We start from the raw sequence: 10,539 nt of genomic DNA, 5'->3' as shown, positions 1-10,539 counted from the left end.
CGTAGCCTGTCCTAAAGGAATGGAGTCTCCCCTTGCCATCACAATAAGCTTTGTCTTTTCTTTCACAGGTCTGCTCGCTTCTTTTGTATTCTGCTACAATCTGGTGTTCTGGTTAATCACACAAGAGACTAGCACATCTGTATCAATCCCTAGCGGAACTGCTTTGAGAATCTGCAAGCCAGGCCATATATTATGGAGCTTCCAAATTCTCAAGTGTTAAAGCACCACAAGCTTCTCTGATCACTGTGTTAAGGATCTGGACCTGTGGTTCAGATGAAAGATGAGCTTTATAACGAAATATGTTGCCAGTGAGATCCACATAGGTTGAAGATTGCAGGAAGCTGATATGCTTAAATTATTCTAGGCTTATTCTCCACTGGTTATGCACAACAGACTGGACAGTTGCTGGTGCAAACTGAGAGGTAAAGAGACCTCTAAATAAGTAAAGAGCCAGGGAGCAGGGGCCAGGGAAGCACAGGTTTCAGAATGAATTATTTAAGCCTGCACCGGTCTGCAGTTGAGTGTAGGACTGATTTCTGAGTGAAGACATGTTATCTGAATGCTCCTACTTTGAGGTAAAAATAGACTCATCACTCCCCCCAGTCTCTTTCTCCATCTCTGGTGAAAAATGAAACGGCTTTGTTTGTTTGTAATCGATGTGTCTGATATTAAAATTTCACTCTATGTACCGCCACCCTGTGAAATGCACAGTAAGGGAAGAAGATCGTCTTGACACATAAAGTAGCATGTTTTGACACAAAGCCATTGAGATATACATGATGGAGCACTTTCTACTGGGATGAAAGGAAATTCTATTTGAAAGTTTACCATGTATTTCACTTTGAACAAACATTTCAAGATAAACAAATAAATATACAATGGTTAAAAAAGGAAATTGGCTTTTTTTTTTTTCCTTTTTGTCTTTTTTAGTGTCCGGCAACGGATCGCAACCCTCAGTGTCGCGCCCGTACCAGACTGGGACCGGCAACGGGATCGCAAACCTCGGTGCTGCACCCGCACCTCGCTCAGCCAGTGAGCAGGAACCGGTCTGTATGTGGGATCCAAACCCTCGGCGGGAGCGCCACCATGCTCCCAAGCGGCGCACTGTAGCAGTGCGCCACCGGGCCGGCCCCGGAAATTGGCTTTACTTTGGTTTTTTGTTTTGTTTTGTTTTAGTTTTATAGAACCACCCAGTAAGGAAGTTTTTTTCAATAATAGTTTTTTTATAAAACTGTTATTGAAAAATATGAAAAGGTATAAAGTGCTTAAAATTCCTGGGACATAAGTGCTCAATTTATTGATCTGAATTATACTTATACATAAATATAAACACAAGCCAGAATACATAGAGATATATAATCAGTCCAACACTGTTAACTCCATTTTAATTTTCTTCTCTCCAACAAACTGAGTAAACTGTAAAATTTGCTCTTTAATTGAATAACTTATTTTATATTCATTTAAGAAATATTTGCTGAGCACCTGCTTTATATCAGACGTGTTCTCAGCACAAATAGAGCAGTGAACAAGATGCAAGAGGTCCTTATTCTAATGGAACTTAATTCCACAGACAGTGAGATATACAGTATGCAGAAGTAAATCAATAAATGAGATAATTTCAGGTAACGTTTAATGACGTGGTGCTAATAAAACAAAATGATATCACAAGAGTGTTGAAGAAAGAGCTACTTTACATGGGATGACCACAGAAGGCACCTTTTTTTTTTTCCTTTTTGTCTTTTTTACTGACCAGCAACGGGATCACAACCCTCGGTGTTGCGCCCGCACCGCGCTCAGCCAGTGAGCGGGAACCAGTCTCCACATGGGATCCGAACCCTCGGCGGGAGCACCGCCACGCTCCCAAGCGGCGCACTCTTCAGTGCACCACCGGGCCGGCCCAGAAGGCACCTTTGAAGAAGTCACATTCAACTGAGTCCTAAGCAATGAGAAGCCAAGCATAAAAATAAAAAATAAAATAAAATAAAAAGTGGTGGGTTGGGGAAAGCACGTGTAACAGTTAGAATTAAATTCAGCTGCTATAAAAAGGTTTACCCAAAGAGAGGGTTCTTTTTCTCATAGATGCTCCACCAGTCATTAGGAATTCAAGCTCCTTCTAATTTTCTCTTTGCCACTCTCAGCATGTGGATTTTCTCCTTAAGCTCACCAGAGGGCCACTCAACTGCTGAGCTGGAAATCAGAATTCTGGTGAAGCCAGCTTAGTCAGTCCCTTCCTAGGAAAAAGTAGCTCTCCTGGAAGCCCCACCCATAAATCTTCACTTAATCTGCTCTGACACCGTCGCACAGCTACCGTAAAGCTTGGAAAGTCTCATGCTTTTAACCGGCATGGGCCTTTTGTAGCCTCGGAAAAAAAAAACAAAAAAACTGGAATTCTGTCACTAGGAAGAAAGCATGAATGGATACTGGTATGCAATTCACGGTGTCTGCTGAAGCATCCTAGGCAAGGCAACTGCAAGTGCAACATGCCTGATATGACACCAGGCTTGGCTTATAAAATGAAAGACCAGAGTGTAGGAGTGCAGGAGACATGGGGAGCACAGCTCCGGGATGTGTTAGTGAAACAAGAGCTACCAGGACTGAGGGCTTGCTAGGTCCCAGCTATGGTAAACTGGAGAATAACTTTTCATTCCCTGCCTCATTTAAATTGTTACCAGACAGCAGTTCTAGGTTCTTGGTCAAACTGTAAAGAAAAATCCTTCATGGGACTGAGAGGAGCCTGCATCATGGCAAGCACCATATAGTGAAAGAAAAGCGAGAGGGGCAGACTGTGGAAACATTCAAATAGGGTTTTAATTGCAAGGCAAAAGTACACGCAGGAGAGCGCACGGGCATCTTTGCAAGGGACGAAGGCAACGTGGATTCTTAAGGGGCAGGTTTATATGTTGTTCTGGGATGGAGGTGTTCCTGCATCCTATCTAAAGGGAGGGATATTCAGCCGTGGGGAGGATCTAGGGTAATTAAGGCATAACAGGCTGATACAAGATTTCATCAGCTTCCTGTCTTGTGTCCCTGAGTTTCTGAAGTTTTTGATCATGTGCAGTGGGGTCACTTTTCCCTTGCCCTTCTTAGCCTAGTCTGCACTTTTGTTCTTCCTATGGATTTTCATGGTTTCAACTTGTCAAAAACAGCAAACGTTCCAGGTATATCATGCTGATTGCTGATTGGTAGGCTGGTTAAGCTGTCCTCAGCTCATTATGGGTTCATTAACTGCAAAACAAGGAGGTGGCTAATGCCAATTCAGTCTGAATATTCATGAGCAGCCTCCCTGGGGTGTGTCCCTATTCTACCTTGCCTCAAAATCTCCCCACTACCCCACAGGGTGGGTATTTTCTTTATTTTACAAATAAGGAAGCAAAGCCGGTAGGTTAAGTGACACCTAAATTCAGAAGATTAGACACAACTAGACAGGAGACACAACTACTACCTGGGTCATCATCTGGCTCCAAGTGCATGCTTGTAGCCTTGTCTTATGCTGCTGCCTTCACATCCCTGCTTTAAGAACATGCCTCACAGAATTCATCCTTCCAAAACCACTCTGATTATTACCTATTGTCCTGTTCACTCACATTTATGAGAAGTGCTTCTTCATTTGTTCTAATATTTTCATTTATTGGGACTTCCGTGTGTTTTTTTACCTACCTAAAATATATGCAAAGAAAAAAATTCTTAGGACGTAAATTGACTCTATCTCCTTCTGACGCTGAGGTTTGGGGGTGTGAAAATTCATATCAGCAGGAAAATAAATGTCTATATTGCTCCCCCTTGCTCTGAGAAACCTGGGGAGGGAAAAAAAGACAGGACTGAAATTTCAAAGCTCCTGCCAGTTCTTCAGTGCTGAAACATTAATGAGCTTCTGAATTTGCAAAGGTGGGCCCAGAGCCTGAGGATGTTTGAGAGTTAAATTGCTCTGCATAATGAAGGAGAGGTAATTGAGTTTCCCAGGGAATCGGAGAATAAAGAGGTTTAGGAAAATGGACAAAGGCAGGGAACTATGAGGATGACCGGTTGTTGTCTAATCTCACCTGACATCTCTCATGATTTCTGCATTAACAGCAACCCTGGCACCAAATCCCTGACACAGAACTTGTCCCGAGTTGTAGGGCCGGGGCGGAGAGGGGTGGCAGGCAGCAGTGAGTGTGGACAGGCATTCGGGAAACACACCAGGACCACACCCAGGACAAGCCATTATTTAAAAATCTGGGAAGATTAAAAGGACCTGCTGAGCCTAAAAGAACCCCATGAGGCTTGGCAGGGCTCCTCTGGTATTCTCCAGGGCAGCTGCAGATGGAAGGTGGAGCAGCTGGCTTACTCCTCTCACCTTGGACATTACTGACAGCAAGCTGAGTACCCAGCAATTGCTTTAGGGGAAGCTCACTCTCTCCCTTCACTCCTCAGCACCACCCCACCCAGCCTCAAGGCAGAGTCCCCTGCAAAGGCTGCTGGTCAGGCACGCCTGCTGCAGTTCAGCTGCAGGCTGCCAGGCATGGCAGGCTGTTCCCACTACACTTAAAAAAGTCTCTTCTCCCCAAGAGGTTTCTTCTCTGGCGCCCCGTGGCTTTCAGCGTGAACTTCAAACTCATTTATTTGTGTATTAAAGTGCTTCTGACTGGCCTCTGCCTAGACTCTGGTGCCAACGTGTGCCACTCCCAACACAGCCCCGCGCACCAATAAGATGGAGTGACTTGCACTTTCTTCTCTGTGCCAAGCTTTTATATTCTTCTCCACCTTCACACATGCTGTTTCCTCCATTTCAAGTGTCCTCTCGCCCACACTGCACCTGTATTCGTGAAACTATCTTCTGTGAGTCCTTCAAAAAGTAATTCGGGGGGCCGGCCCGGTGGCGCACTGCTACAGTGCGCCGCTTGGGAAGCATGGTGGAGCTCCCGCCGAGGGTTCGGATCCCACATACAGACCGGCCGCTCACTGGCTCGTGAAACTATCTTCTGTGAGTCCTTCAAAAAGTAATTCGGGGGGCCGGCCCGGTGGCGCACTGCTACAGTGCGCCGCTTGGGAAGCGTGGTGGAGCTCCCGCCGAGGGTTCAGATCCCACATACAGACCGGCCGCTCACTGGCTGAGCGAGGTGCGGGTGCAACACCGAGGGTTGCGATTCCGTTGCCGGTCCCGGTCCGGTACGGGGGCAACACTGAGGGTTGCGATCTGTTGCCGGTCACGAAAAAAGACAAAAAGGAAAAAAAATAAATAAATAAAAGTAATTCGGGCATCATTTCCTCTAGGAAGCCTCCTCCGGCCTCCACTTCTGATTCAGGTGCTTCCTCTATGCTCCCCAGCACCCTGTATATGCCTACCTCCAGGCAAGTCTTGCTCTAATTAAGTAATCATTAATTGACTTCTCTAAATCCCCCAATAGATGTAGCCACAGAGCCTAGCACTGTGCCTTCAACAAAGTGGTTATTTAATAAATTCTTGTCAAATGTATGATTTCTAAAGCCTAAAAAGACAATCAAATACAGATCTGCTCAAGAAAAGCATATTTCAAATGAAAGGCTGGAATATGTCTTCCCAAATTCTAATTTTTTTCCTTCGATGCATAGCTGTGACTCTTCAGGCCTCTGTCCAGACCCTCACATTACTCTTCTCCAGTTAAGTCAACAGGAGTCTTCAAACCAAAAATATAAATGCTAATTGTGACACACTAATATTTTTCATCCCACAAATATGTATCATGTGCCTCTTATACATGTGAGAAATGGTGCTGAGCCCTGGAGGTACATTAGGGAACAAAACTGACATTACTCCTACTCCAGTAGAGTTAAACCAATGAATAAATATCTAAATAATTACAATTGTGATAAATGTTCTGTGATGAAAATGACAGCATGTTATGAGAGATTTTAACAGTTTCATAGGGGATCTAACCTAGTCTGGGTCAGGGGATGCAAGGTTTGCCAGTATGAATGAATAAGGATCAGAGTAGGTTGCCTTGCAAGTAGGAATGTTCCGGCAACAGTACGTGTGTGCATGTTGGTTGCACGAGTGTGGGAAAGGGTATTACAGAGATAACAATCTGTGTGCAAACTGGAGGAGCCTGGAGAGTTTCAAGAACAGAGAAGAGGACAGTGTGGCAGAGCTGTGAGCGCCCAGTGCAGGAAGTGAGGTTGAACCATGCTGAAGTGTTGGCTGGCTAAGCTAAATTAGTTCCTTGGTGAATCTGTCAGAGAAGGTCTAATGCACAAGCTAACTCTGTGGGGGCAATGTATCTATGTGAGAAAGACTGAAGGAATGCTACACAGAAACAACCATCGACTGAAGAGCCAGCATCTCCAAGTGAAGGGAGAGTCTTACTGCAATTACCCAAAAAGAACATTCCAGAACAAGGTCAAGCTAACGAGAATAAGTGTAAGAGGAGGTGTTTCTGGGAAAAGATGTCTGTCTGAGCCAGGCACAAGTGACACATGGGGTTTGTCTCAGAGACAGTGTAAGCTGAAGCTGTACAGATAAGTATTTCTGAAGACTGTAGGCAACTGATCTGAACTCTCTACGGCCACTCAAGACACATTAATTTCTTTTAATATGAATATAATGGATGTGAATGCTGTTGGATCATTTTAAATTCTTATCTCCTATTTGTAAGGATCTGGAATGCTTGTGTGTGTTACCTCTGAATATAGATTTCACAATGGGAGGAATCCATGGTCTTTGGGCTTCAGTACAAAATAACTAGCACTTCCTAACAGCTGGTGGCAGCAAAAATCTGAAACTTGAGATCACATTTCTTAGTGACGATGCCTCAGCTAAGAATCACCTCAAACCTTCAAAGACAATCCAATGTGAGGGTTATTCCAGACGTACAGAGATGACTGGTATGTCAGGATATGAACTACACCATAAACCTACATAACGAACTCAGACTTGTGGTACTTATGTTACGAGATATTTGCTTTACGCAGGAAAATGTTATTTTCAGCTGAAATGGCAGAGTGCAACTAGCTTGCTTAAATATATCTTAAGTGGCTTAGGGGCTAAGTACATAATCCCTTCAGCTATCTGCCTCAATTACATTTATCTTATAGTAATCCTTTCATTTGAAAAGATCGTGGAACATTAATGGTTGGAGAGATAATGGATGCTGTCTTCCTCATGTCGTAAGTTTTGTGACTCTTATACTCAGTGACTGGTTGTAATTAGGAAACTCAAAACCACAACTATATGTGACTATAAATGACAATGAAAACAGGAGTTCATTCTATACTTGTAGGCTACTTGATATTTTTTAGTTTGCCTTGATTTTTTAAAAAGAAATGACCTTGAAAATAGTTAAGCATATCAAGTGGAAAGGTTGCAGCTCTCTGAAATATGACAATATGCTCATGTCTTTATAACACTGCTAAGCATTCATGAGACAGACATTTTATTGCTCTTTAACCAATTTATACTTGCATTTTATAAGCTTATGCATATTCACTACAAGGCCATTCTAATCTTCATCTATCTGTATCCCTTTGAACTTGGAAATAAAGACAATCAGGACTCGGACTAATAGAATGGGAAACAGATCAGATTTTCAAAGAGGCATAAGGGTCTGGTTGATTTTTTTTTTTTTTCTTTTTTCAGCCTGTATTTAATTAGAGTGTTGTCGATAAAAACACAAATTCAGATTAGGTTTCTGTGTTCAATGTTTATTAATTTACATGCTCTTTAAAAGGGAAGAGGTAAGCATCTTGATAAATAAACTTAGCTGCTGTCACTTTATAAAAGGGGCAAGTACAATTTTAAAAGAAACAGGAAATAGACAAGGAGATGGAAGGAAAATATTTACGAGACCTGGATGCTATCAGGCCTGTTACGTACAACTGAGTGTGCTCCTCCGTGTTGCAAAAGGCTCAGGGAAGTCACAATAAGCCATGCCTTAGGAACTCAGGGCAGAGGAAAATCAGAATCTCCAAGAATGGAAAATCAAATATTCAGAGATCTGACAAAGAGAATAAAAGAATAAAAATAAAAAGAAGAGAATAAAAGGAACACTCAGGAGAGAAGGCACGATTTGGCACTTAGTTCAAGTTCTCGGCTGGGTCTCCTCCTCCACCCCACCCTAGCAAAGTCAACTCATATCACAACATTTAAAGGTGCATGAAGTATTGAGCTGGTTTTTCCCAACAGACCCCTTAGAAAAGGGGTTGAACTGTGACCCCAGGTTAGAGGGAAGGCTATGTATAAAAGCAAGGCTGCTCTCACAAGGGGAGGGAATGCCTTAGAGATCTGACATTTCCAGACTACCAGAACCAGCCCCAGTGAGCCAAATCCTTTCTGCTTAATTCTTTTCTGTTCCTATAGGAAAGAGGGATGGAAAGAGGAAGGAAAGAAGGAAGGGAGGAGGATTTCTTAGGAAAAAATTCTAACTTTCTACTGAACAAAGGGAGGAGGCTGCTGGAGTGAAGAAAGATTCAATAGGCATGGTTCTCAGCAATGTCTGGGCCACTCTGATGCAGAGCACACATGGATGGGGGAAAAGTGAGTAACCAAGGAAGCCAGGCCCAAGGAGGGGCTGTTCCTAGTGCCAGGGTTTTCCTGGGTGATCCATTCATGCATTTTCTCATACTGAATGAGTGCCTACCATGTGCCAGACACATTGTCCTTGAACAAGACTGACAATGTGTCTGCCCACGTGAAGTTTATGTTCCTGTGAAGGGTGGCAAATAGCAATAATAATGAAAGATTTTGGGAGAGTGTCAGTCCTATTAGAAAACATCTATCAGTCCACTCATCCACTTAACAAAGACTGATGCTGTGCTAACTGCTGGGGATATACAATGGTAATTAAAACACGGGCTACATTTGGGAGTCAGCCACACATAGACAGCAAATGAAGCTACAGGAAATAAGAGACTTAACCACATGTAAAAGGAAAAGTGAAAATAATGGAGAATAGATAACTGGTGGAGTGAGGTACATGAAATAATTTTAAAAGAATGCGATCTAGAAAGCAGGAGGAGACATCCTTTCCACTGGGGATTTGGGGAGAGAGGAGAGAAGACGGCGATGTTTTGAGGGGTGAGGGCATCAGTGTGGTAAGAGGAGGTAGCAGGTTAAGAGCTGAAAGCAGCTCCTGCCCAGTGGCCTCAGGCCAGGAAAATTCCCAGGCAAAATTCGGTGCAATTGAAGAGGCTGCCAGAGACTGGTCACAGGTTTCTCAGGTTAGGTTAGTTAACAATTGGTAAAAGTGAATGGGTGTCAGGGAGGGGAGAAGGTGGCTTATGTTTGATTATTAAATTTACTTACACAGGGATATATAAAATTTGTACAACAAAGCAATAAAAAAGTACTTGGGTAATACAATGATTCTCACATTTTTAAGTATTTCCATTTATCACTCAATGTCTGGGGGGATGGGGAACCTGGAAATGCAGATACTGCTCAATCAGCAACTTCAGTAACCTCAGGACTGTATACACATATCTACGTGTGCACATCTGAACAGAAGAGGTAAGGAATTCAGGGCAACAAGGCCAGTCTCCAGGTAAACTGCTTCACCTCACTGTGTCCCAAGTTTTCCTTTCTTAAAAGAAAAGTACCACCTGTTTTGTTTGTTTGTTTGTTTGTTTGTTTGTTTGCAACTCCTTGGGGATACTGTGGAGATGAATGCACTGTGTATTTAAAGCTTCTGGCATCTGAACAGAAGAGGTAAGGAATTCAGGGCAACAAGGCCAGTCTCCAGGTAAACTGCTTCACCTCCCTGTGTCCCAAGTTTTCCTTTCTTAAAAGAAAAGTACCACCTGTTTTGTTTGTTTGTTTGTTTTTTTGTTTGCAACTCCTTGGGGATACTGTGGAGATGAATGCACTGTGTATTTAAAGCTTCTGGTCAACTTGGAAAAAACTCTGAGAACATCAAACGTCTATACTGAACTGGAAGAATCCTCTGGACACAGACTGCACCAGGCCACGCACTGGTGTGTTCCCTTCACACTCATGAAGAGAAAAGGTATGTAGTTGTACAGGGTCCTTTCAGAAGCATTTCTCTCACCTGAATCACTTGTTCCAGGATGCATGACTGAAACCTACCCTAATCAGTAGGATAAGGTCACATTGCCTGAACATGCATGTAAATCTCGTAACTCCCTTCTTACTGCTCACTGTGTGAAAAGACACTTTATCCCTCGGCTTACCCAAAACGTAAGCCCTGTATTGACTGAGTGTCTGCTCAGTCAACACAGAGGCTTCATATTTGTCTGTCCCCCATTAATTCTTGGAGGCGGTTGGTTCCTAGAGTCTGGGAACCATGTCAGGCACTGTGCCCTGCACAGCTTAAGTACTCAAGATAATGTTTGCTGACGACAGTGTTTGCAGAACTGACTATTTGCCACATAACATGCAAATATGTGCTCCATAAAAGCAATATACCTGCAGGCTAAGTGACACAGGCTATCTCAGTCATTATGTTTTATTTTTTATTGAGGTGAAATTCACATAACATAAAATTAACCATTTTATAATAAACAATTCAACCGCATTAAGTGCATTCACAGCGTTGTGTAACTACCACCCTAGCACTTTCATCCCTCCAG

Source organism: Galeopterus variegatus, unplaced genomic scaffold (assembly GCF_000696425.1).
Source record: "Galeopterus variegatus unplaced genomic scaffold, G_variegatus-3.0.2 Scaffold3280, whole genome shotgun sequence".
In the NCBI taxonomy this organism is placed as follows: Eukaryota; Metazoa; Chordata; class Mammalia; order Dermoptera; family Cynocephalidae; genus Galeopterus; species Galeopterus variegatus.
The sequence above is the reverse complement of the archived record's forward strand: the minus strand, read 5'-3'. Positions refer to the sequence as shown.